General features: G+C 41.9%; 1 long non-coding RNA gene across 1 annotated transcript in view; it reads left to right on the forward strand.

The window, feature by feature from the left end:
- Positions 1-27,739, forward strand: part of LOC140721437 (uncharacterized) — a 57,468-nt gene that overhangs the window by 11,083 nt on the left and 18,646 nt on the right. Inside the window, exon 2 of the long non-coding RNA XR_012097381.1 lies at positions 20,801-20,935. This is a non-coding gene — a long non-coding RNA (uncharacterized lncRNA). The remainder of the gene's footprint in view (positions 1-20,800; positions 20,936-27,739) is intronic.

Genomic DNA, 27,739 nt, shown 5'->3' on the forward strand with positions numbered 1-27,739 from the left:
GTGTGTGTGCGTGCGTGTGTGTGTGTGTGTGTGGGAGAGAGAGAGAGAGAGAGAGAGAGAGGAGAGAGAGAGAGAGGAGAGAAGAGAGAGAGAGAGAGAGAGAGAGAGAGAGAGAGAGAGAGAGAGAGAGAGAGAGAGAGAGAGAGAGAGAGAGCGCATGTGTTTTTGGATGTGTTAAAAAGTGGTGCAAAACTAGAAAGGGTAAAAAAATCCGAATTGCTGAGTATGTGTCTTCTGGTTTCTATATCGAATTCCTAATGGTATCAATAAGCAGAAGGCATGTCCTAGATGGCCATGCTGAATGCTGGTTTCTTGAGGCATCGCTCTCTGTAGAATATAGATTGTAGTGATCATAATGGAGCTCTCAGTTTACAACCCTATGCAACTTACTAATTTGAATTATTTTATTCTGATCTGAAATTTGGATGTATTAGATCCGGCACTGATAGGTTTAGAATCAATATCCTGAGCTGTTTTTTTTTCTCTTTCAGTTGGAGATGTTCCTTTGCAGGGCTGCGTTGCAATACTGCAACGATACAGTTTTGTTGGAACACTTCCCAGTTAATATTTAAAATGCAAGAATTGGATTGTTTACGATATGTCAACAAAGTTCTGTTCTTTGAGTGTAAAGCTTCATTTTCAATTTTTGAAACGCTGGGGGGATGGGGTATTTAAGATAACTGACTTAATGTTTCCTAGACGATTTCATACCATTCGAAATTCATTTTTTTATACAAACATTAACTTGCCAAGCTGCAGTAACTTTTGGAGTTAAACAATAAATGTGCCGAGGATTATTTCACCCTGGTGTTTGTTTTTTTCTCTGTTCCAACAGTGCGCACACTGTTTCGTGCTGTTGGGACATGGCAGCTTTTATAAGTCAGGTTAGGCCAATTGTAGAAGTTTGGGGAATTAACCGTCATTGCTATTTTGCAAATGTGCACTGAACACGTTCCAATATTATGGAGCATTACAAAGTTAATGTTTAAAGAAAGATAAAACATTGTGTACTGTATGGTGATAAAAGACTGAACTTTGAGACTGAATTTAACGTTTTTAATCACTTTAAGGATTACCTATCACTCAGGTTTTACAGACTATTGAAGAACGTTGATGAACTTTGTTCTTTTACTCTCAATTAACAATGGTTTTGTTGGCTGGAGCTTGGGTGATAAATATGTTGGTTCAGTAATTGTGAAACCACATGAGACACATTAGATAAATTAGGGGAGGGGGTGATTTGATAGGTCTTTTGTTAATAATGAGAGGTATTCAAATGTCGTTTTCCTCTGATTTCTGTTGAATTTAGAAAGAGAGATTAGTGCGTGAAGGGTGAAATATTTCAGAGGAACCTGAGAGGGAAGGTCTTCATACTCACGTGGTACCTGTAGAAATGGTGGAAGCAATGTCCATTTCAGGATGTGTGATATATTTCGACGAATACATGGACGGGAATTGTGCAAGTGCTATGCTCTAGGTGCAGGTGGATAGTAGTAGTCAGAAAACATTTTGCCGGGATCAAGACGGACTGAAAGGATTGCTTCCATTGGGGTTTATAACTCTATAGCCTTTGCAACTTCATTTTGAATACGCCTCCCAGATCACTCAGCTTCTTCACAATCTCCAGTGTTTCGAAACTCGCTGGCTGTTTTTGTCCCACTTCTTTAACTGGAATTTGATACCCGAAAGCGTCGCGATGCTTAATGAGATTCCACTCATTTTGATAATCCGTAGAAGGATTGCAAGGGCTAGGATTCAATTCTATTTAATAGCCAAATGTGTACACTAATATTTTATTTCATAATATTGTCTGATTACCATTCGAGACACCGTTTGACTTTAAACAGTCATTGATTTACCCCACTGAGTTGACGGAATGCACTTTATCAGAATTAGTTACACCGTGGTCACAATGCCCTGATTAAATCAGTTTCAATTTACGAAAACACAAAGCACAAATTCAAATCAGTTTTATGGAATCGGAAACTGAGAAAGCAAGTGACTGAGAGAGTGTCGCCTTCTGAGAAGTCGTTGTTAGGAAGACAAATAAAATAATATTTTCAAAATGGGAAATACTTGGGGCCATATTCGGCCTTTAGGTTTCAACTGTTGAGTGATACTCACATTTCAGTACGTTAGCACGAAAGGGGTAAATAGCAGCAGAACTCCGGCATATTATGCAAACATTTTCATTACAAAAATACTACAAAATATTACAAAAACACAAGCACAAGTTCAGTGTTGAAGGACAGCATTTTAGAACTGGAATGCGCAGAAATTACTTTATTCAGAGCGTGGTAAATCTGGGGAGTTTGTTGCTACTAGCAGCTATGGAGGCCAAGTCATTGGTGTATTTAATGCAGAGATAGGTAGTTTCCTGTTTAGCCAGGGCATCAAATGGTATGGGGTGAAAGCAGGACAGTGGGGATGACTGGGTAAATTGGATTAGCCCTTGATTGAATGGCGGAGCAGACCTGATGGGCCGAGTGGCTTACTTCTGCTCCTATATCGTAAGGTCTTCTTGTGTAATTTTACACAGGGCAGACCCTTCGGCTCACAATGTTTGTCAATCGAATTAAGGGAATTACACCCAGTTAAACTCATCCATTCTAACTGAGCATGTTCTGATCATTACTCCACTGATTATTGTTGTTTCTATTTTAGAACCCCTGATGCACTATCAATGTATGTTACTTCAACACCATATTGGTTGCTGATTGTCCCGCAGATCACCTTTGAACTTACTCACAAAACTACATGCTAATCACCTGGATTTCCACATTAATTTTATTTATTTATTTATCTGTCAGAGTAAGAGGTTTGTATTTATATCATGTTCTTCTTGCTGCAAATATGTTGAACAGATTCTGACGGCCTTCTGACAGACTGTTCATCAACATTTCTTTTCTGCTGTGCCAATACATTCCCCAGTCTTATCTTCACTACTAAAAACCCCACGGTCATAAATGCCGACATGAGAATTTTCATTTAAAAAAAAACTTGTAAGCAAGATTTTGATTTCAGCCTACTTACAAATGTTCAGGACCATTACAGCAAAGGACTATTCTTCATTATATGGTTTAGGAATTGACCTACATTGTTTTGGTACCGAAAATTGAAATCGAATTAAGTATTGGTGCAGTGTCCATTGGCAGGTCAGGATCTGTTGCAGAGCTTATTTAGATAATGATGAAGGTCTCAAGGAAGGTGCTTGTCAGAAACGTCACATATTTATTCCTCTTCATCGGTACTGCCTGATATGCTGAATTTTCACGTCAATTTGTGTCTGTTACACAGATAGAGTCCTACATGTCTGAGCCTCTAAATCTACTAAAATTAAATCAGCTGACTTCAAAATAGATTGAAGACCTGAGCATAATGTTATATCACTCAGTTCAGTGTTAAGTGACAGGGTCTTATCTTCCGGATGAAGGCCATTATGTGACGAGAGACGCAGACAAGGATGGCAAGGCCACATCTGCTGCAGTATACGAGACTAGAAACGATACACGATTACGTAAATGAGACCAGGACAGGGTTCAGGCAAAAGGCTAGATGGGAACCGAAAGCTCAGTCGACGATTGAGCACCGAATCTGAGTTTAAACATTAAAATCCTGCTGCCAAAATTATGGGCGCCAATAGCAGATTGGAACTGAATCTCTTGAGGGACTTTGACAGTTATCTATAACTTGGAGTATCGGAGTGTCTAAACTCCGAAAGTTGGCAAGGGCGAATGAGTACATTAACCCATCAGTCTCAGTTTCTCTCTGTATATCTGCCCAAATACATCGTTTCACAATTGCCTGAATTCCTTTGCATTTGGCAATCCCTTCTGTACCTTCACAGTGGGTGGCAATCAATTGTTGATCACCGAAAAGCTTCTTCGCTTTCTTTTGACAGTCTGAACACTTCAGACCTCTGTACAGCTCAGAACTGGTTATAAGATTTTATACTGAAAAAAAAACTTCAACACTCTCATCTACCACCTTACAACACTGCGGCAATTTTGAAAGCCAAGCTGAATCCCAAAGGATCTATGACTGCCGGGCCAACCTAACGTGTGAAATCTATAGTCAAAGGTTACCCTCAATCCCATTGTTCTTTTTTTCCAGGAAAATAAATCAATTTGATGAGACTTCATTTGCCACATTCAAAACTATGTTGGCCCTTCGTAATCAGCCTTTGTATGTCGAAAATCTGATAAATCGTGCCCCTCAGATTATTCTCTAACAGGAGTCTGCTAATAAAGCAGAACTCTCTGATGTTTATTCCACTGGCTCATTCTTAAGGCCTTCGCTATCTATCTTCCTGTCTTCTGGAATCTCAACACTCGGTAAATAAAGCAGATTCCAAGTAATTCACCCTCGCCCTGCTTCGAATATTAAAAATGCGAATTCCCTGCCTGTCTGACTTTGTCCAGTTGGAAACAAATTTCAGAAATGCTTGAAGATCAACAATGTTCTGAAATTTGATACTAGATCTCTAGTTCCACTTTCCGGGGCTGCGAGTCGGGAAAGGGGAAGTTAAAATAATCGAATTACTGCAACACACACAAAACGCTACTTGAACTTAGCAGGACAGGCATCATCTATGGAACCGAAGCTTTGGGCCGGGACCTTTTAATCACGATTGGATATCAAGGAGAACGGATCAGGCTGAAAAGCTAGCTGAGGCGCAGGAACTAGTACATGATGACAGGTGATAGCTGAAACCTGGAGAGGGAGAGGGGAAGAAAGAAAAGGTTGCTCAGTTGACTGGTGGATGACATAAAGGGATGGGCAAGGAGGAATCAGATAGGAGAGGACAGAAGACAGAAGACCATGCAAGAGAAAAAAAAAAGCGTGGGGTTGGGGGGAGCACCAGAGGGACAAGATGGGCAGTTAATGAGATAAGGTGAGAAAGGAGAAGAGGTAATGGTGAGAGGGAGCAATGACTATGGGGGATGGTGAAAACTGGGGGGGGGGGCAATTACCGGAAGTACAAGACACCGGTGTGCATGCCATCAGGTTCGAAGCTACCCAGATGGAATAAAATGAAATACTTCTCCAAACTCAGTGGGTTCTAACACTTCTGTATATGGGTTCATGAGCTGACATGCTGGAATACGAATGGGAACTGGAATTGAAATGCGTGGTCGCCGAGAACTCTCGCCTTTTTGTCACGGATGTAATAAAGGTACCCAACGAAGTGATCTGCCAATCAACGTCGATTCTGACTGATATACAACAGGTAACACTGTGAGCACGGGATAAATAAATGACCCCCAACAGATCCCTAGGCGTGGTGTCGTATCATCTGGAAAGACGGTTTTGGCCCCTGAATGCTAGAGAGGGAGAAGGTATAGGGACTGGTGTGGCACTTGTTCCTCTTGCAGGGAGAAGTACCAGCAGGGAGGTCAATGGAGAGAAATTAGTGGACAATCACTTCATGTACAGAGTTATCCCTGCGGGTAATGGGGGTGGGGGGGGGATTGGTGATAACGGGGAAAAAGGCTGTTCGCAGCGGCATCTTGTTGGAGATAGCCGAAGTTATGGTAATTATGTTGTTGGCACCGAGGCCGCAGTGGTGGTTAAGTGAAAACAAGAAGAAGCCTATCCCTGGTGTGGCGGTGGGAGGATGAGGTGAGGGCCGATACGGACGAAATGAACGAGAGGCGATGAGGACAGTGTTGATAGTGGAAGAAGAAAACTCCTTTCTTTTTAATAAGGAGGACATGTTAGTTGTTCTGGAATGAATAGTCTTATCCAGAGAGCCAAACTGGGAGAGACATGTGGCGTTTTTACAAGTAATAGGCTGAGATGATGTATAGTCAAGATAGCTGTGAGAGTCAGCGAGTTTATAAAACATATTGGCAGATGTACTCTACCAAGAGATGGAGCAAAGGGAGAAAGTTGTTGGACCAAGTATATTTTATCAGGTTGGAAGTTGGAGATAAATTTCAAAATATTGATTAGCTTAGCATAGGCGTAGGAAGCAGCACCATTGCAATTGTGGTAAAAGTAGCATAATGATAGTTTTAACAGTCCATCATCCAATTCTACACTGGTTTCCCTCCCCAACTCGTCTTAATCAATCTCCATTACAGTTTCCATCCCTGACATTATTTCCTTCCCTCCACTTCAACGCCTTCTGGCGCCCCTTCCCCTTCTCTTTCTTCCATGGTCATGTCCCCTCCTATCTGATTCACCCTTCGGCAGCCATTTTATCCCTTTCTTCAATGATTTTTCCAGCTCTTTACCTCACCCTCTTCCACTCTCCCGGTTTCACCGCTGATCTGTAACTTCGTATTTCTTACTCCTATTTCCCCACTGTCTTTAACGAATTTCTGCTCTTCATTTCCAAAATTGATGAAAGGTCTCAGCTTAAAACTGCGAATGTTTCCTGAGTTCCAAAGATGGTGCTTGGCATGCTGAGTCCACCAAAGTTTTCTGTGAGCATGCTCTTTGGTGCTACTGCAGCCTGGCACCCTCTAGAAACTTAACCTTGACCAATTGCAGAGTATCGGGAAATTCACCATGACGGCCATATTACAAAAGTACACTAAACAAATTCCAGTTACGCAGTTAATGTTTAAAAACGGAGATAATATTGTTCTGAACCTTGAGCCTGAAGATAAAGTTTCACTTACGCTGCTACATGTAAGTTAATTATTTTTTTCTGATAATCGTCTTGGGTGGTCAATTTCAAACTGAAGTAAATATTTGGCTCCTTGCTGAGACTTGGTAGGGTGTGGGGGATTGATTTGATAGATGTATACAGAAAAAAAATGTATTTGTAGGGACAATACAAGCTGTCCTTTTTTACTGATAATCGGTGAGATTAAAACTAGAGGGCATGGGGTACAGATTAAACGTGAAATATTTCAAGGTAACTTGAGGTAGAATTTATTGACACAGTTGTGGTACGAGTCTGGATGACCTGCTCAAGTTGTATGTGCTGTTTCGATTTCACAATTTAAGATATGTTTCGATGAATACACGTTTGAGTCATTTTCTGTCTGAATTCCTTTCCTGGCCGTCAGAACGGGTAACCATCCTTTTGTAGATCTATAAACCGTTTATTCTCTGAGCAACATACACACAATGCTGAATGAATTCACCAGGCCAGGAAGTATCTATGATAAGGATTAAACAGTTGAAAATTTAGGACAGGACTCAACATCAGCTTCTTTTCTGTCCATATTGATTTCAGCTACAAACTTATGGACATTATAATTGACATTCATATCAGAGTGCAACAGATACCCCTGCGGCTCACTACTTATTAGAATACCTTATTCTTGTTTACAGACAGACAGACATACTTTATTTATCCCGAGAGAAATTGGGTTTCGTTACAGGCGCATCAACCAAGAATAGTGCAGGAATATAGCAATATAAAACTATAAATAATTAAATAATAATGAGTTAATCATGCCAAGTTGAAATATGTCCAGGACCAGCCAACTGGCTCCGGGTGTCTGACAGTCCGAGGGAGGAGTTGTAAAGTTTGATTGCCACAGGTAGGAATGACTTCCTGTGACGCTCAGTGTTACATCTCGGTGGAATAAGTCCCTGGCTGTATGTACTGCTGTGCCTAACCAGTACATTAAGGAGTGGATGGTTAGACATTGTCCAAGATGGCATGCAACTTGGACAGCATGCTCTTTCAGACACCACCGTCAGAGAGTCCAGTTCCACCCCCACAACATCACTGGCCTTACGAATGAGTTTGTTGATTCTGTTGGTGTCTGCTACTCTCAGCCTGCTGTCCCAGCACACAACAGCAAACGTGATAGCATTGGCCACCACAGACTCGTAGAACATCCTCAGCATCGTCCGGCAGATGTTAAAGAACCTCCGTCTCCTCAGCAAATGGAGACGACTCTGACCCTTCTTGTAGACAGCCTTAGTGTTCTTTGACCAGTCTAGTTTACTGTCAATTCGTATCCCCAGGTATTTGTAATCGCCCACCATGTCCACACTGATCCGTTGGATGGAAACAGGGGTCAGCGGTGCGTTAGCCCTCCTCAGGTCCATCACCTGTCCTTTAGTCTTTTTTTCGCATTAAGCTGCAGATGATTCTGCTCACACCATGTACAAAGTTTCCCACCTTAGCCCCGTACTCAGCCTAATCTCCCTTGCTGATGCATCCAACTATGGCAGAGTCATCATAAAACTTCTGAAGATGGCAAGACTGTGCAGTAGTTGAAGTCCGAGGTGTAGATGGTGAAGAGAAAGGGAGACAGGACAGTCCCCTGTGGAGCCCCAGTGCTGCTGACCATTCTGTCTGACACATAGTGTTGCAAGCGCACGTAATGTGGTCTGCCAGTGAGTTAAATGCCTTTTCCACTCCCACCAACTAGCCCATCAAACCACGTCAATTTTTTCTCGAAGTGGCAAGCTCAATTTGAATAGCATTTGATCTCGTTTTCCAGAACAACATGCCATGCATAGCCGTGTGTTCAATTTGCACCCCTCAATAGCAAAGTTGATTTCTCTAAAAACAACAGTCAATCAAATTAAAGAGTCATCACTTCCCATGTATAAAACCATGATGACTATTCGTAATCAATCCTGTTTGTCCAAAACCAAATAGATCATATCCCCATGCGTTCTTCTACTGACGTAAGGCACACGGATCATTACTCCTCTGAATCATACTTATCAATATGCTTCTGCCACCATCATCTCTTTTGGAACTGTAAGTCTCGCAAAATAAGTAGAACATTTTCAGCCAGTGGCCAAGACATTCACCTCCTTCTTTGTATCCCACATTCTTCAGCTGCAGTTTTTAATCTTTAATGGGCGGCTAACGGTGGAAAATACCAATCATGTCTTTATTCTTTAATTGTACAATCACTACAACATTCAGGGATCCTTGAACTTCATGCTAGTCATGGGGGATTTGAATATGCAGACAGATGAGGAACAAAATATAGAATATCTAAATGGAGGGAAACGTCAAAAATCTAAGGTGCCTTGGGTGTTTATGTGGAAGTATTTTAAACCCTTTGAGGCCTCACTTGCAATATCGTCCGCTGTTTTGGGACTCTTGTCTATGGAAGGTTGTGTTGACATTGGTTCACAGGAGCTTGACAAAAATGATCCAGGATGGAGAAGCTTGTCATATGAAGAATGGTTGATGGTTCCGAGCCTCTGTTCAATAGAATTCAAAGGATAACGAGGGGGTGACTTCTTTAAAACATATCAAAGGTTTGAAAGGCCTCAATAGAGTGCATGCAGGCCATCCATTTAGAATGGAGTTGGAGAGGAATATCCTCAGTAACATGTGTCCAGTCTGTGGAGTGTGTTGCCGCAGGCGGCTGTGTGGGCACGTAATTATGTATTGTTATGGCAGAAAAAAAAAATCGGCCATGACGAAATGGTGGAGTAGACTTCATTGTCAAAAGAGCCATATTCTGCTCCTATATCTTCTGGTCTGATAAGGTTGCTGCTGGAGCCGACGAGGACGAACTTGTTGAATGTCGGAAAAATGGCCTTTTGCAGCAGCATGTTGTTATGCCTACTGCTGGATCAGCTGCAAGAAGAGATTAGGGAGCTTTAGGCAAAACAGAAAAAAAACGAACGAGGCAGTAATTCACTCTGTAGTTTGATAGGGTAAACCTAAAGGGAGAAGTGTTTGTTAAACTGACCAGTTTGAAGGTGGAAAAAAATCACATGTACTAGATGGGATTGTGAAGACATTTGTATTGTTTTTTTCAAGAACCAATCGATGCTGGTATTGTTTTGGAGGTCGTCAAAATTTCAAATGTCACCCCACTCTTCAAAAACGGAGACAGGGAGAAGAAAGGCAAATATAGGTCAGTTGGCCTGTATGTTTGGGAAGATGTTCAAATATACCGGTCCTGGAGTCTCTCAAGAGAGCTTAACGCATACGCTTCCACCACCGTCACCGGCAGTCTATTCAACAGATTCGCCACTCCCTGCGTAACAACTTACTTCTGACATTTCCTGTGTACCTACTTCCAAGCACCTTAAAAAGAATCAGAATCAGACTTTAATCGCCAAGTACCTATGCACATACAAGGAATTTACTTCCGGCAGATGTTGTCTCTCTGCTCATAACAATAATAATGATAAATATAAATGAAAATATAGATTATACATACAGGTAGTGCAATCCAAGTAATAGTTAGCCGACAGTTAACCGGCAGTTAACTGTTCAGCAAAGTGACCGTAGTAGGGAAAAAACTTCTCCAGTGCCTATTAGTCTTAGTCTGGAGGGATCTGAAGCACCTACCAGACGGAAGCAGATCAAACAGTCCGTGCGCAGGATGGGAGGAGTCCTTTATGATGTTCCCCGCCCTCTTCTTCAACCTGGAAGAGTACAGGTTAAAGAGTAAAAGGTTAAGAGTAAAAGGTGCCCTCTCGTGTTAGCTATTTCAGCCTTGGGGGGGGGGGGGGAAGCCTCTGACTATCCACACAGTCAATGCATCTCAACATCTTATAACCTCTATTAGGTCACCTCTTATCCTCCGTCGCTCCGTCACTCTCAGAAGGTATAATTCCCAATCCATGTAACATCCTCCGAAATCCCTTCTGCACAATTTCCATAGTCTCCACATCCTTCCTGCACTGAGTTGACCAAAATGAGGACTGTACTCCAAATGTGGTTTGATCAGTGTCCTACATAGGTTTAACATTACCACTCGGCTTTTAAATTCTATCACGCGGTTGATGAAGGCCAATGCACAATATGCCCTCTCAATCGCAGTGTCAACCGGCGCAGCGGCTTTGATTGTCCGATGGATTCGGACACCAAGATCCCTCAGATTCTCCCCACTGCCAAGAGTAAAATGCTCCGCTATTTTCACTCGGCTAGATACTGAAATGTGCCTGCGGCTTACAACTGTGAATATGCGGACTCACTTTCGTGAAATTCAGTGTCATTTGCTCAGTTTTATTGTAGACTCCACTGCCACCTTTGTCTAATCTAGATGTATGCCCTTAAACTTTGAGTCTTTGTGCTGTGGTACTGCACACCCGCAACAAAGATAGCATGCATTTCACTACCACTCTATCTCGGTCTTTCGATAAACGATAGGTCTCAATGGGATCCTATCACTCCAGGCCTCCTTCTTCTAAATTAGAGCGAGTGCAGGTCTAGAGCCTTAATTAGCTGCTGATATGACAACGCTTTCATCATTGGAGTCACTCGCGTAAGCCTCTTTAAAACCCAACCCAATGACAGCACATCCTTTTTTAAATAAGAGGGCCCGAACTGATCATAAGTCATCAAATGTCCTGACGAAGGGTCTTGGCCTGAAACGTCGACAGTACTTTTCCCTATAGATGCTGCATGGCCTGCTGTGTTCCACCAGCATTTTGTGTGCGTTGTTACATTTCTTCAAATGTGGCCTTGCCAATGTCTCATAAAACATCATCACTACGTCAATGTTCTACATTCAAGTCATCTTAAAATGAATGTTGCCATTACATGTGCCATCTTCACCAAAGAACTAGGCAGCAAATTAAGTTTCAGATACTCCTACCTGATGACTCCTAATTGACGTTGATCCTCAGATATTTGAATTTTCTCCCCGTTTTTGAAAATAGTCTATGCTTTTATTCCTACCGAGGCGCATCATCATATATTCCATCTGATAGCTTTTGCCCATTCTCCTAATCGTGCTAACTCCTTCTCGAGCCTCTAATACTCCTTAAAACTGTTTTATTTTCTCGAATCATCCGGAATATGGCCACAAGGTCAACAGTGTTATCATCCAAATTGTGTCAGACATCGAAAAAGAAGCTGCCCGAACACAGACCCCTGAGGAACACCACTAGTCTCCGGCAACCAATCATAAAAGTCTCTCTTCATTGCCCTCTTTGCCTCCTGCCAATCAGCTAATACTCTGTTCATGCTTGTACCTTTCATGTAACACTCGGGGCTCGCATTCCGCTTTTCAAGGGATTTCTGAAAATCCAAATTACACAACATCTACCGATTCACCTTTGTCTGTACTGTTCGTTATTGATTTATTGTTCCTAATTAAAATAAATCGTTGCCTATTAAAAAATCCATTAGATTTGTCCTTCATGATTTTTTCCTGTATAGAAACCATACAGATCTTGTCCAATTTTATCAGGTGCCTACTGGAGCCCGCAAATCACATCAGGTCAGGTTAACTGGTTTATATTTTCATTTATTACTCTTTCCCTTGTTGAAGAGTGGGGGTAACATTTTCAGCTATCACTTTAAGTACCCTGGGGTCTCGACAATCAGGTTGTATCTACCTTCAGAGCTTTCCAGTTCCCAAGCCCCACCTTCTGGTTAATAGCAACTCTACTCACGTCTATCATAAATCTACTATCAGTGAAGACTTATGCAAACGCTTATTCAGTTTATTTGCCAGTTCGTTGTCCCTGTTCTGATCTCCGCAAATCCATTTTCCAGCCGTTCAATATCTATTCTCCCTTCGCTTTTTATTTTTTTTTAATATCTGAAGAAAATAATATTCGTTCGCTATCATTGTTGACATTATTGGTTAGCTTGCCTTCAGAGTTTTTCTTTACTTCCCCAATTTACGTATTAAAAAATCCAAATCCTCTCACTTGAACCAAATGTTTGATCTGTAATCTGCCCTCTTTTTGGCTTTTATGTTTGTTTGACTTCCGTTATCTGCCACGTTTGTGTCATCCTCCCTTTAACATACCTCATCTGCTTTTCGAACTATCTATTCTGCGCATTCCGAATTGTTGCCAGAAACTCCAGCCATTGCTCTTCTGCCGTTAGCCCTGCTAGCGTCGCCTTCCAGTCAATTTTCACCAGCTCCACCCTCCTGGCACTCGACTTCCCTTTGCTCCGTCGTACAACTAATTCATCTGACATTAACTTCTCCCTGACAAATTGTAGCGGAAATTCTATCACATTATGAACACTGCTTCCTAAGTGTGTTTTTTTTTACCAGAAGCTCCCTAGTCATATCTGGTTCGTGAAACAACCAGATATGAACCCTTATATCCATAAGGGTGCCATTTAAAACCTATGTCCTCTTATTTTCAATCTAGTGTATACCATGTTATGTATGCATTACTTTTTACTATAACCTCACATTTCCTTAAAAGCACAATCCTGTTATTTAAACCCATGTTCTTTGATTTTACTATATATACATATAACGACTTTTTATAATATTCCCCATATATATGTTTCTCATAATATTAAATATTACAGTGGAGGTCCGTTGCATAGCTATTTGCTGCTGAGCACAGAATCCCAACCTATCTGGTCTGGTGATGCTCCTCTGCATTCCCTCAAAAGCAATTCTCCCACCCGGTAAATCGCAGAATCAACTGCTGTATTAGCATACAGTGAGTTGATGTGGAACGGGTGGTTCCCATGATGGGAGAGACTAGGACACGGTGGCACAGCCTCAGGATAGAGGAGCGCCTTTTCAAAACAGACATGGGGGAAATGTCTTTAGCCGAAAGGTGGTGAATTTGTGAAATTTCATGCCACACGCAGCTGTGGAGGCCAGAACGTTGGGTGTATTTAAGAAGTAGATTCATAAGTTCTTGATTGGACAGTGCATCAAAGATTACGGGGAGAAAGTCAGGGCGTGGCGTTGAAGAGCAGGGAAAAAAGGATAAGCCATGATTGTATGGCGGAGCGGACTCGATAAACCAGTTGGCCTAATTATGTTCCAATGTCTCATGGTCTATATTAACTTTGCATCGTTCCTGAAGAATTCTGCGCCGTGCTCCAGATTAAACCTGTAAATGATTGGTGCATTTATATCATGGTGTCCCTACTGTTACACTATCTCTCAGCACATGAGTGTTGTGATGCAGTTCACTTTTCTTCCTTCATTCTCAGACAATTTTACAACATCGGGGTGTCCACACAAAAACTCTTCTCACCCTTCTTACTTGGGTTTATTACGGAATTCCTAGCATTCTTCCCCTCATTAACATATTGCCTGAAAAGTGCACTGCATGAAACTGATTGGCCACAATTACACATCCGCGTTCGTACACATAGATATGAGCAACAGTATAGAATTCCACACAGAGGGACATAAAGCACATACAGTCAAAATAACACATGAGAACGCATATTCAAACACTGACAGAAGCACATGAAAAACATAAAATACATAAAAACCGAACGCGATCGAAACTTACATGCGCACACAAACACATCACATATGCACGCGCAGGCAAACGCACACGTAAACACACACACATACATATATACATAACAACACACAAACATCATACACACCATCATTCCTCTGCTAGTTTGATTTTTTACTCCACCTCATTCACCTGCCACTTCTCTTTTCGATATCTCGAACTTCTGATGATTATCCCCAACCCTTCTCCGCTTCACTATGCCCAATTCCTGTCTTCCTATCTCCTAACCTGCCCATCACGTCCCTTTGGCGCTCCTCTCTCTTTCCTTTACTCAGTAGTCTTCTACACTCACCTACAAGATTACTCCTTCTCCAACGCTTTATCTTTTTCCCGTATTCCTTTCCGGTTTTTTTCTTGTCTTGCATCACTCATCTTCCTCTCCCTGTTTCATTCAGCACTTACAACATTGTCCTTCTTCCTCACCACTCCCCAACTTTATGCTCTAACTTTTCTTTTTTTTTCAATCATGAAGAAGCGTGTTGGTCCGAAACGTCCACTGTTTACTCTCTTCTACCATAGGTATGAAACCAATGGTTTTTATCTTCAGTTACGTGCTCATTTATTAGAAGTCTTTTATTTCGTCGTGGCGATTGACTATTTTTTTCCAATTCATCTATTCACTCTTTAAGTTCATAGTTATATTACCGAAAAAAAGTTGGAAATATTCAGTGAGATGGCAAGTGCTTAATCCGTCGCACCTTCAGTCTGTTGGACCTCATGTACAAAAGATACATTGATAGTATGTAGCATTCTAAATAGTAGATTTTGGGCAGTGTTCTCCGGAATGGCGGAGGCTGAGAGTAGACTTGATAGGAGTTTTAAAATTACGAGTGGCATAAACGGAGTATGCAGGATCGAAATATTAAATACGAGAGACAATGAATTTAAGATGGCAGAGAGTAAGTTGAAAATGAAGTATTCCCTTCACACAAATTGGGTGACGGGCGGTTTGCCAGTGTGTCATGAGTGAAGAGAAATACAATGGACACATTTAAGAATCTCTACACAGGCAGATGAATAGTAATTACATTCTTAAACTCTGCAGCTGTTGCACTTTGTTCTACATTCTGTTACTGATTAACCTCAGACTACATCGCTGCACATAGCCATGAATTACTCTGTATGAATGGCATACAACACAAGCATTTCTGTCGACATAGGTATATCTGAAGACATCAAATCAATTCTATTTGCAATTATATGTATATTGTGTAAGCAGATGTGAACTGTTCAGTAAATTTAACGGAATAAACTAAATTTCAGTAAATTCAGTAAAGTAATACATCAATTTTGATTCGGAGCAATAAGGCTGCGAGCGAATGGCTGGTTTTCGGAGCCAAGGCAGTTTTTAAACACTTGGAGTAACAGAGAGGCAAGACTGCGCAGGCGCGTGACGTCAGCCAGTAGAGCGCGAAAGGTTTAAAGAGAAGACGGCCATATCCAGCGGACAGCGGATGTGAGAGACAGCAGAGTGATAGGGATTTGGATGAACGGGCTTAGTCGGTAACGGGAAGAGGCGAGGTAGATTTACCGGTGTTCATCGCAGAAAGCAGGAAGTATTTGTGTGAGGCAAGTTTTCTGTGCAAGGCGTCAGATGTGAGAGGTCCTGGAGTCTCCCAGCCTCCCGGAGGCCATATCTGTGCCAGGTGTATGGAGCTGCAGCTCCTGAGGGACCGAGTTCTGGAAGTGGAGATGCAGTTTGATGACTGTCGTCTTGTCAGGGAGAGTGAGGAGGTGATAGAAATGAATTATATGCAGACGTTCACACCCGGGACACAGGAGACAGACAAGTGGGTCGCAGTCAGGAGGTGAAAGGGGAAGAGTCAGGTATTAGAGAGTATCCCTGTGGCTGTACACCTTGAAAATAAGTACTCCTGTTTGGGTACGGTTGGGCGGGACAGACTAGCTGGAAGAAGCGATAGTGGCCGTGCCTCTGGCAGGAAGTCTTCCCCTGTGTCTCAGAAGGGTAGGGAAGGGAAGAGGAAGGCAGTAGTGATAGGGGACTCTATAGTTAGGGGTCAGAAGAGATTCTGCAGACGCAGGAAAGAAACTTGGATGGTAGTTTGCCTCCCAAGTTCCAGGGCCTGGGATGCTTCAGATCGCATCCAAGATATCCTACAGTGGGAGGGAGAACATCCAGAATTCGTGGTACATATTGGCACCAAGGGCACAGGTAGGAAAAATGAAGAGGCCCAGAAAAAAAAGAGTACTAGGAAGAAAGTTGAGAACCAGGGCCAATAAAGGTAGTAATCTCACGACTACTGTTTCTGCCAAGTGACAGCGAGAATAGGAATATAATGAGGTGGTGGATAAATTCGTGGCTGAGGGATTGGAGCAGGGGGGCAGGGATTCAGATTTCTGGATAATTGGGACCTCTTTTGGGGCAGGTGTGACCTGCAGAATAAAGGACGGGTTGCACTTGAATCCGGGGGCAGTGGGGCAATATCCTGGCGGGGAGGTTTGCTAAGGTTAAGGGAACCGAACTGAAGAGACTGGGGAAGAGGAGGATTGCTCAGAAATAGAGAAAGCTTGTAGACAGTGCGAGAGGGAGGATAGGCAGGTGATAGAGAAGGGACGCGCTCAGACCGAAGATTTGAGATGCGTCTATTTTAACGTAAGGAGTGCTGTGAAGAAAGCCGATTAGCTTAAATCGTGGATCAGTGTACTTGGAGATATGACAGGCTGGCCATTACAGAGACTTGGATAGCTCTGTGACAGGATTTTTTTCTTCAAGTACCGGGTTGTCGATGTTTCAGAGAAAAAAACAAATCAGGGAGGGGGCAGGCCAAAGCTGTGGGGTCGTGGCACTATTGATCAGAGATAGTGTCACGGCTGCAGAAAAGCTGGACGCCATCTACGGAGACTCTGTGGGTGGAGGTCAGGAAAAGGAAGGGGTCCATAACTTTACTGGGTGTTTTTATAAGTCGCCCAATAGTAACAGGGATACTGAGAAGCAGATAGGGAAACAGATCCTGGAAAGGTGTAACAATAACAGAGTTGTCGTGAACGGATTTCCCAAATAATTTCCCAAATGTTGTTTGGCATCCCCTAGAACAAAGTGTGTAGATGGGGTGGAGTTTGTTAGGTGTGTTCAGGAAGTTTCTTGACTCAATATCTAGATAAGCCTACAAGAGGAAAGGCTGTACTTGATTTGGTATTGGGAAATTAACCTGGTCAGGTGACAGATCTCTCAGTGCGAGAGCATGTTGGAAATAGTAATCATAATTTTATCTTCTTTACAACAGCATTGGAGAGAGATAGGAACAGACAAGTTAGAAAAGCATTTATTTGTAGTCATTGGAATTATGAAGCTATCAGGCAGGAAATTGGAAACAGATGTTCTCAGGGAAAAGTACATAAGAAATGTGGCAAATCTCTTGGGGATATTTGTGTACAGTTATGAAGGAGTATGGTTTAATAAGACAGGAAAGTTATGGTAGGGTACAGGAAGCATGGTCTACAAAGACCGCAATAAATCTAGTCAAGAAGAAAAGAAAACTTTACCAACGGTTCAGAAAGCTAGGTCATGTTAGAAATCTAGAATATTATAAGAATAATAGGAAGGAGCTTAAGAAAGAAATTAGGAGAGCCAGAATGGGCCATGAGAAGGCCTTCGCAGGCAGGATTAAGGAAAACCCCAAGGCATTCTACAACTATCTGAAGAGAAAGAGGATAAGACGTGAAAGAATAGGATCTATCAAGTGTGACAGTGAGAAATAATGTATGCAAACGGAGTGAACAGCAGAGGTACTTAATGAATATTTTACTTCGGTAATCACTATGGAAAAGGATCCTGTTGATTGTAGCGATGGCTGGCAGCAGACTGTAAAGATTGAACATATAAATATAAAGAAAGAGGATGTGCTGGACCTTTTGGAAATCATCAAGTTGGATAAGTCGCCGGGACCGTATGAGATGTACCGCAGGCTACTATGGGATGCGAGGGAAAATATTCCTAAGCCTCTGGCGATGCTCTTTGCATCATCAATGGACACAGGCGAGGTTCATGAGGATTGGAGGGTTGTGGATGTTGTTCCCCTGTTGCAGAAAGTGAGTAGAAATAGCCCAGGAAATTATAGACCAGTGAGTCTTACCTCAGTGGCTGTTAAGTTGATGGAGAAGATTCTGAGAGGCAGGATGTTTGAACATTTGGAGAGGTATAAAATGATTCGGAATAGTCAACATGGCTTTGTGAAAGGGCAGGTCATGCCTTAAGAGCCTGGTTGAATTTTTTGAGGATGTGAGGAAACACATTGATGGAGGAAGAGCAGTAGGTGTAGTGTATATGGATTTCAGAAAGGCATTTGATAAGGTATCCAATGCAAGGCTTATGAGAAAGTAAAGAGGCATGGGATCCAAGGGGATATTGCTTTCTGGATGCAGAACTGCCTTGCCCACAGAAGGCAAAGAGTGGTTGTAGACGGGTTATATACTGCATGGAGGTTGGTCACTAGTGGAGTGCCTCAGGGATCTGTTGTAGGACCCTTACTCTTCATGATTTTTATAAATGATCTGTATGAGGAATTGGAGGGATGGGTTAGAAAGTTTACTGATGACACAAAGGCTGGAGGTGTTGTGGATCGTGTGGAGGGCTGTCAGAGGTTACAGCATGACATTTATAGGATACAAAACTGGGCTGAGAAGTGGCAGATGGAGTTCAACTCAAATAAGTCAAGTCAAGTCAACTTTTATTGTCATTTCGACCATAACTGCTGGTACAGTGCATAGTAAAAATGGGACAATGTTTTTCAGGACCATGGTTTACATGACACTACAAAAAAACTAGACTGAACTACAGAATAATAAAAAAACAACACAGAGAAAGCTACACTAGACTACAGACCTACACTGGACTGCATAAAGTGTACAAAAACAGAGCAGGCATTACAATAAATAATAAACAGGACAGTAGGGCAAGATGTCGGTCCAGGCTTTGGGTATTGAGGAGTCTGATAGCTTGGGGAAGAAACTGTTACACAGTCTGGTGGTGAGAGCCTGAATGCTTCGGAGCCTTTTCCCAGATGACAGGAGGGAGAAGAGATTGTATGAGGGGTGCATGGGGTCCTTTATAATGCTGTTTCCTTTGCGGATGCAGCGTGTAGTGTAAATGTCCGTGATGGCAGGAAGAGAGACCCCGATGATCTTCTCATCTGATCTCACTATCCGCTGCAGGGTCTTGCGATCCGAGACGGTGCAATTTCCGAGCCAGGCAGTGATTCAGCTGCTAAGGATGTTTTCAATATAAACCCTGTAGAAATGAGGATGGGGGGTGGGAGATGGACTTTCCTCAGTCTTCACAAAAAGTAGAGACGCTTCTGGGTTTTCTTCGCTGTGGAGCTGGTGTTGAGGGACCAGGTGAGATTCTCCGTCAGGTGAACACCAATAAATTTGGTGCTCTTTACAATCTGTACCGATGTACACAATCTGTGTCGATGTTCAGCGGGGAGTGGTCGGTCCGTGTTCTCCTGAAGTCAACAACCATCTCTTTTGTTTTGTTCACATTGAGAGACAGGTTGTTGGCTCTGCACCAGTCCGTTAGCCACTGCACCTCCTCTCTGTAAGCTGACTTGTCGTTCTTACTGATGAGACCCACCACGGTCGTGTCATTGGCGAACTTGATATGGTTCGAGCTGTGTGTTGCAGCACAGTCATGACTCAGCAGAGTGAACAGCAGTGGACTGAGCGCGCAACCCTAGGGAGCCCCTGTACTCGGTGTTTGAGATGCTGCTCCCGATCCGGACTGACTGAGGTCTCCCAGTCAGGAAGTCTAGGATCCGTTTGCAGAGGGAGGTGTTCAGGCCCAATAGGCTCAGCTTTCCAATCAGTTTCTAAGGGATGATTGTGTTGAATGCTGAACTAAAGTCTATGAACATTATCTGAACGTATGTGTCATTTTAAAATAAGTGTGAAGTGGTTCATTTTGGTAGGCCTGTTTCCATCTCTTCCTGTTGGCTTTTCCATTCCTAGGCATTGGTGTTTCCAGAACAGGTGGTGGTGCATCCAGTTATGATACTGTCCGCTGTGTAGCTACGGAAGTTTGTCAAAGTGTAAGAGGACATGCCGAACAAGCACAAGATTCAAATGCTGCTGCTCTTGTGCCGTCTGTTAGGACTGTTACTGCTGCTCTTGTGCCGTCTGTTAGGACTGTTCCGTGGACCCAGAACCAGTCCTCTGAAATTGAAATGCCAACTATTTTGAACTTATCGACAATGTCCACCTCCAGTCTCTTAAATGCGACTGACGAATGTGGGAATTGCAGGGAGATCTGTAGCTGGTTTGTCCATAAGACAGGAGCAGAATTATGCAGTACAGTCCATCTGGTCTGCTCAGTCATTCCATGATAACTGATTTAGTATTCCTCTCATCCCCATTTTCTGCTTCTCCCCATAACGTTTGCTGTTGTCACTAATCAAGAACCAACTTTTTTGACAGCAGTGAAAAGATTGCAGAGTCCAGATGTGGAGGGGGTATTTGATGGATGCTGTTTCATTGTGATCGTGCCCCTTGGAGATACACTTAATGATGGGATGAGCTTTCTTTTTCAGTGCTTGCCACTTTTGTTTTCTTGGTTTATTTCTCTGTGCTTCTCTTATTTAACATGGATTTGCAATGTTTACCGTTCAACAGACTGATAAAATCTTGTCTGGTTTCTCAATAGCTGAACATCCTGTTCTATCCTCAAGCAGCAGTGAAGGAGAAGAAAGAGAAGTTTTTCCCCACTGGCGTTTCGGACATCCTGTAAAACATCTCCGCTCGCATCAACGCAAATCGAGACGTATTTCCAAATTTGCAGGTTAGTAGAATGAAAGTTGTTACAGAGGAAATAGTAAATGCCTTGTTGGTTATTACAACATAATATTGTTCAATTATATGCTCAGTGAAATGAGGCTATTCGGAGTGAACATGTTTATTTAATAATCTGTTGTATTAAAGTAACCACTGGGATCGTTTGAAAATGTAGATAGTCAATCAGATGTTTATTAATTTGAAATTTAATAAAAAGATTGAAAAAAAGTTTGAGGTCTAGGTAATGTTAGAGATCTAGAAGATTATAAGGCTAATAGGAAAGAGCTTAAGAAGGAAATTAGGAGAGCCAGAAGGGGCCATGAGAAGGCCTTGGCAGGCAGGATTACGAAAAACCCCAAGACATTCTGAAGTATGTGAAGAGCAAGAGGATAAAACGTGAAAGACTAGGACCTATCAAGTGTGACAGTGGGAAAGTGTGCATGGAACCGGAGGAAATGGCAGAAGTACTTAATTCAGTATTCACTATGGAAAAGGATCTTGGTGATTGTAGTGATGATTTGCAGCAGACTGTGAAGCTTGAGCATGCAGATATTAAGAAAAAGGATACGCTGGAGCTTTTGGAAAGCATCAAGTTGGGTAAGTCTCTGGGACCGGATGAGATGTACCTTAGGCTACTGTGCGAGGCGAGGATGGAGATTGCTGAGCCTCTGGCAATGATCTTTGCATCATCGATGGGGACGGGAGAGGTTCTGGAGTATTGAAGGGTTGTGGCTGTTGTCCCTTTATTCAAGAAAGGGAGTAGAGATAGCCTAGGAAATTATAGACCATTGAGTCATACCTCAGTGGTTGGTAAGCTGATGGAGAAGATCCTGAGAGGCAGGATTTATGAACATTTGGAGAGGTATAATATGATTAAGAATAGTCAGCATGGCTTTGTCAAGGGACGGTCGTGCCTTACGAGCCTGATTGATTTTTTTAAGGATGTGACTACACACATTGTTGAAGGAAGAGCAATAGATATAGGGTATATGGATTCCAGCAAGGCATTTGATTAAGTACCCCATGCCAGGCTTACTGAGAAAGGAAGGATGTATGGGATTGAAAGGGACATTGCTTTGTGGATACAGTACTGGATTGCCGACAGAAGGCAAAGAGTGATTGTAGACGGGTCATATTCTCCATGGAGGTTAGTCACCAGTGGAGTGCCTCAGGGGTCTGTTCTGGGACTCTTACTCTTTGTACTTTTTACAAATGACCTGGGTGAGGAAGTGGAGGAATGGATTAGTAAGTTTTCTAATGATAGAATTAGAGATGGTGTTGTGGATAGTGTGGAGGTTTGCCAGGGGTTACAACGGGGCTTTAATAGGATGCAGAACTGGGCAGAGATGTGGAAGATGGGAGTTCAACAAGGAGTTCAAGGCAAAGAGTGGTTCTAGGCTGGTCCTATTCTGCCTGGTGATCGAGGAACAGTGGTGTGCCTCAGGGATATGCTATGAGACCACTACTCTTTATGATTTTTATAAATGACCAGGATGGGGAAGTGAAAGCATGAGTCAGTAAATCTGCTGATGACACTGGTTGATGGTGTTGTGTATGGTGTGGAGGGCTGTCAGACGTTACAGCAGGACATTGATAGGATACAAAACTGGGCTGACAAGCAGCCTAAGGAGTTTAACCCAGATAAGTTTGATGTGGTTAATTTTGGTAGGTCAAATATGATGGCAAAATAAGTATTAATAGTTAGACTCTTGGCAGCGTGGAGGATCAGAGGGATCTTGGGGTCCGAGTCTATAGGACGGTGAAAGCAGCTGAGCAGGTTAACTCTGTGTTTAAGAAGGCGTACGGTGTATTGGCCTTCATCAATTGTCCAATTGAATTTAGGAGCAGAGAGGTAAGGTTGCAGCTCTATAGGACCCTGGTCAGACCCCACTTGGAGTACTGTGCTCAGTTCCTGTCACCTCATTAGAGGAAAAAATGTGGAAAATATAGAAAGGGTGCAGAGCATAATTAGAAGGATGTTGCCTGGATTGTGGAGCATGCTTATAAGAATAGGTTGAGTGAACATGGCCTTTTCTCCTTGGAGCGACGGAGTATGAGAGGTGTATAAGATTCTGAGAGGCATTGATTGTGTGGATAGTCAGAGGCCTTTTTCCAAGGCTGAAGTGGATGCCACAACTGCACAGAGGTTTAAGGTGCTGGGGTGTAGGTAGAGTGGAGATGTCAGGGGTAAGTTATTTACTCAGAGAGTAGTGAGTGCGTGGAATGGGCTGCAGACAACAGTGATGGAGGCGGATACGATAAGGTATTTTAAGTGACTTTTGGATATGTCCATGGAGCCTAGAAAAATAAAGCACTATAGGTAAGCCTAGTAATTTCTAAGGTAGGGATATGTTCGACACGATTTTGTGTGCCGAAGGGTCGGTATGTGCTGTAGGTTTTCTATGTTTCTATGTTTCTATAACGCCATGGTTGAGCTGCTTAAAAGCTGAGATCACCAATTCCCCTCATAACTTCTAATATATCACTATCCTGTCCCACTAGTTATTATCAATCTGCCTATCACTTTTTGGTCTTACTGAAAATGTACAAAGTTTCAGATTCCATTGACTTTGCTTGAAGTAGCGCACTGTGGCCTTTCTCCCAACCCAAATTCCTGCATTCCTTCAACAAAAGGAATCGCCTATCCCATAGCCCCGTCAAGAGTTTACAGGGTGCCACTAGTAGCAAGGAAATCTGTATTACTGCAGTGCAAGTCTCCTTGCTGTTAAACGCCATTGATCTATCACATCAACAGGAATATTACTCAGCAGCAATAATTCCCAAATATCACAATAAAATATGTGCAAGTTATTCTTATTTCGTAGTGATCACTGCTTAATGGGGTATTTAATCTTAGGATTGTTTTGTTTTGTAAAGGTACAGCATACATCTCCTATCCTCCTATGCGTTGCAACAATTGACAATCCCCGAATACTAAATGCACTGATTCTTGCTCTTTGTATCCTGAACAGGATATATGCATTGTAAATCTTTCTAATTGTCGAACATTAAGATTATTGCACCGAGCACCATAATGAAAAATTGATGTGGATAGAGCTATATACAAGTCCTAGAAGCACCAAACTGCAGCAGAGGGAACCTTGCTATCAAACATTTATTTATCCATCGTTTAACACATTCGTAAGTTGGATACGAAATTCAAAATAATATATCACATATTGTGAACAGGACAATGTTGAGTGAAAAGGTAGATAGAAGAGATGCAGAAAAGTTCCAACTGGGTCTCAGGAAATTGATAGGCAGAGCAAATTGAGATCTGATGCATTGAACTGTCCCTGAGCAGATTAGGCCATTTAGATTAATACAAGTCCGGTCATTCATTTCAGTGGGTAGAATGTGAAGGAAATATTGGGAGTGTGGCAAATACAATGGATATCAGTGTCTTTGTACACCAGTTTCTGAACTAAGTATGTGAGTGCAATAGTCTAGAAGGAAATATTGTGTTGTCTTTCAAAGAGATAAAACTCGTCTCGTATTTTAACTATAAAAGCCGCCATCAGAGTGCAATATAAAGCAGTTATGTCCTTATCTATGGAAGATTGTTCTACCTATAGAGTGAGGTCAAACCAAGACTACCAGTACGAGCTTAATTGCTGTGACAGGACTGAGTTGTAAAGTGAGACGGCAGGTTTTAGGGAAAACTTTCAGAAATGCAAACCTTATCAAATGAATGCAGTCGGGAGACAGAATAAACTTTGCTTTCCCGTATTCTACATTTCAGGTGGGATGTCTCCGAGTTTGTATATGCGGGATATGAAATTCTAATGGAGCACTGCAAAGAGCATAAAACAGAGGGGGAAAAAAGAATCTAGAGGACAAATTTCATACTTATCAGTGGGTTGACTATTAGTCTTCAACCAAGGTTTCCTCATGAAACAAAGCTAAATTAGAAGGTTTCTCCCCAAGAAAATACCAGCAAAAACGTAAGGTAAAGAGAATAATTATCCTGAATCTATCTGAGTAATGATTTTCTAACTTGTTCAAGAAACACAAAGCATCCCTGATCTCTGTGTATGAACGGAAAACTGGAAAATATTCACATTTTGTGAGTTTACAAAACATTCCACTCAACGTAAGCGAGGCTTCCACCATAGAGACACAATATGACGTAACACTGTTGTTTCGTTAGAAAGGAATGTTCGAGAGGCGAGTCGGAGATGTTCGGTCACTTATCCACACATACTACGGTTTAATATTCCAAATGTATCAAATCACATACTGCATATTGCTGAATCATCAAAGTCATCCAGATCAAATAATCAGCTAGGGCCAAACGGACAGATAATTGGTTAGCAATATTTTCTTTTTTACACAAATCATTATTTTGATAGAGCACTCATGAATTTTCTGATAATTCCGAATTGATCGAAATTGCCAAATTGATTCCAGGTTTCATTGACGCATTGTACATTAAGGAAGAGGCAACGCAACTTAAAACCAACCAAACAAGTATACCTAAACTGCATGAAAGTAACAGATACGCATTAAGTAGGGATATAATGAGGAAAAACAACGCAGTGTGCGATAATAATGGAAAAAAAGCAACAGGTGAAAACAACATTTTGGGAGCTACTGACGTATTGCTCTATGCTATGACAGTGCCTCTTCGGCAATTAAGACCTGAAAAAAAAGAGGTGCAGACGTTGTCTCTAACTAATAAAATACACACGAAATTCAGAAGAATTCAAGTAGAGAGGACGGGACAGTGTTGCCACTTTATGAAGTCACAGAGTCATAGAGCAATTCAAGAAGGTTAAAGAGCCATCCATCTAATAACTCCATGTTGACTATGGTGCTCATCCATGAGTCTCAATTGTCCACATTTCATCAATATACAGTCGAACATCTGAATGTGTTTCCTAGTAGATACTTGTTACTCACCTCAGCTACCTCCTCTGGCAACATTTTCCATATACTTACCTCTCTCTGCATGAAAATGTTCTCCTCATGTCCCTTTATAAAATGGACCTTCGTCTTAAGTCAATGTTGCCTAAATTTTCTGTAAGGATATTTGTCCCCTTTAGTTGATATCCCACCTTCTCTGGAGGAGAGCTATCCTTCCTACAATATCAGCTTATTAGCCATGTGCACTATTTTTTTTTTGATTCCACTCTCTGGCAAAGATTACAGCGTCGGAGACATTCTCCTTTAATTTTACAACTAAATTCGTGAAATTGCTCCACAGAATTTCTCAGCTTTACTGTCTAGGTATTTGGTTTTACTGTGGACCAGGGCCTCTGGCTTTTCACGCTTCCACTTAAGAAGGCTATGGTCTTGATCCCGATTGGCTCTGACCCTGGCACCAAGGAGACAACACATCATCACTGATCGCGTTCTTGTCGCCAAAGCTTTACTTCTGTTCTCTAACCAGTGATTACTCTTTCCTTCTGCTCGCCTCTTCTCTCCACATCTCTTCTTTCCCGGTCCTTGATTATTCAAGTTTATTATTCTAGTTTATTCAACGTCTCTAATGCTAATTTAGATTCTACGCGTTCTCCGATTAGCCTCTTGGGCTCGGCAGGAAAAAAGACATTAAATCTCCCCGGTAAGTAAATTCTGCAAAAGTGAGCGACGCCGAGTTAATTGCCTCAATACTGTATCCTGCGCAGTGGCATCCTTTCAGAAAAATACTCATAAAGGTGAAAAAAAACTCACTATTTATGTTATCTGACTCTAGTCAATCATTTTGTCTTTAACTCTCACTAATTTACCGCTCTTCTGTTAGTTGAGAAAAAATAAATGTGTTTTCTGGCATTATTTCCTTTCCGTTTTTCATATTTTCTTTCGATTGTAAGTGCCCTCACGAGCTGCATTATTAAGCTTACCCACATGCCAAGCACGACGTCTCGAACCGATTATCCTCGAGTCATTTCACCAGGGCAACAAAGATTATGCTCTGTTTCAGCTATTTGGGGATTAAACTGACTAAGAACCCAACGCATCTTTTCAAATTTAACTTTACAGAATTCTTTGAAAAACTCAAAACAAATATCGAGTCTTGGAGGTTACTGCCCTTATTCATGAATGGACGGGTAAATGCTATCAAAATGGTCAGCCTACCCAGGTTTCTATATCTTTTTCAAGACCTGCCTATATACTTAAATGCATCCTTTTTGCTAAGGAACTTGACTCTATCATATTACGTTTTGTGTTGGGCTACTGCTCACATACACAAACCTCTTAAGAATGGCGGTCTTGGTCTGCCAATTATCAAACATTGCTATTGGGCAGCTAACTCCAGGGCTTATACATACTGGAAATGTGGGGGTGCTGATACGGAAGAAAAACCTTCATAGCTACAGCTGGAAGTCTCTGTTATTAAATATTCTTCACTTCCTGCTCTTCTGCTTTCCACTTATGACTCAACAGACAAGCTAATACAACAAAACTTTACCTTAAAAAATTATTTACGAATATTAAATCAGATAAAAATGGCTAACCAAATTTCTAGTGTTTCCATACAAGGTCCGATTTGTCAAAATCACTCATTTCAGCCTGTACAATTAGATGGGGTGTTTGCAGTCTGGAGAGAGAGGGGTATCAAAACATTCCTAGATCTGTAAATCGATAGGCAATTTGCATCATTCACACAATTGAGCATTAAGTTCAACCTTCCAAATTCACATTGTTTTCGCTGTCTCCAAGTTAGACACTAAGTTAAGGAAAAGTGCCCACACTTTGAGCCTCTTTCCACCACCCATCCTTTTCTTGAAAACCTCCTGCTCCCTCCAGACTCCAAACACTTATTATCAAAATTGGTGAATTGCTTTAATCCTTTGCTTTCTACCGA

Source organism: Hemitrygon akajei, unplaced genomic scaffold (assembly GCF_048418815.1).
Source record: "Hemitrygon akajei unplaced genomic scaffold, sHemAka1.3 Scf000055, whole genome shotgun sequence".
Lineage (NCBI taxonomy): Eukaryota > Metazoa > Chordata > Chondrichthyes > Myliobatiformes > Dasyatidae > Hemitrygon > Hemitrygon akajei.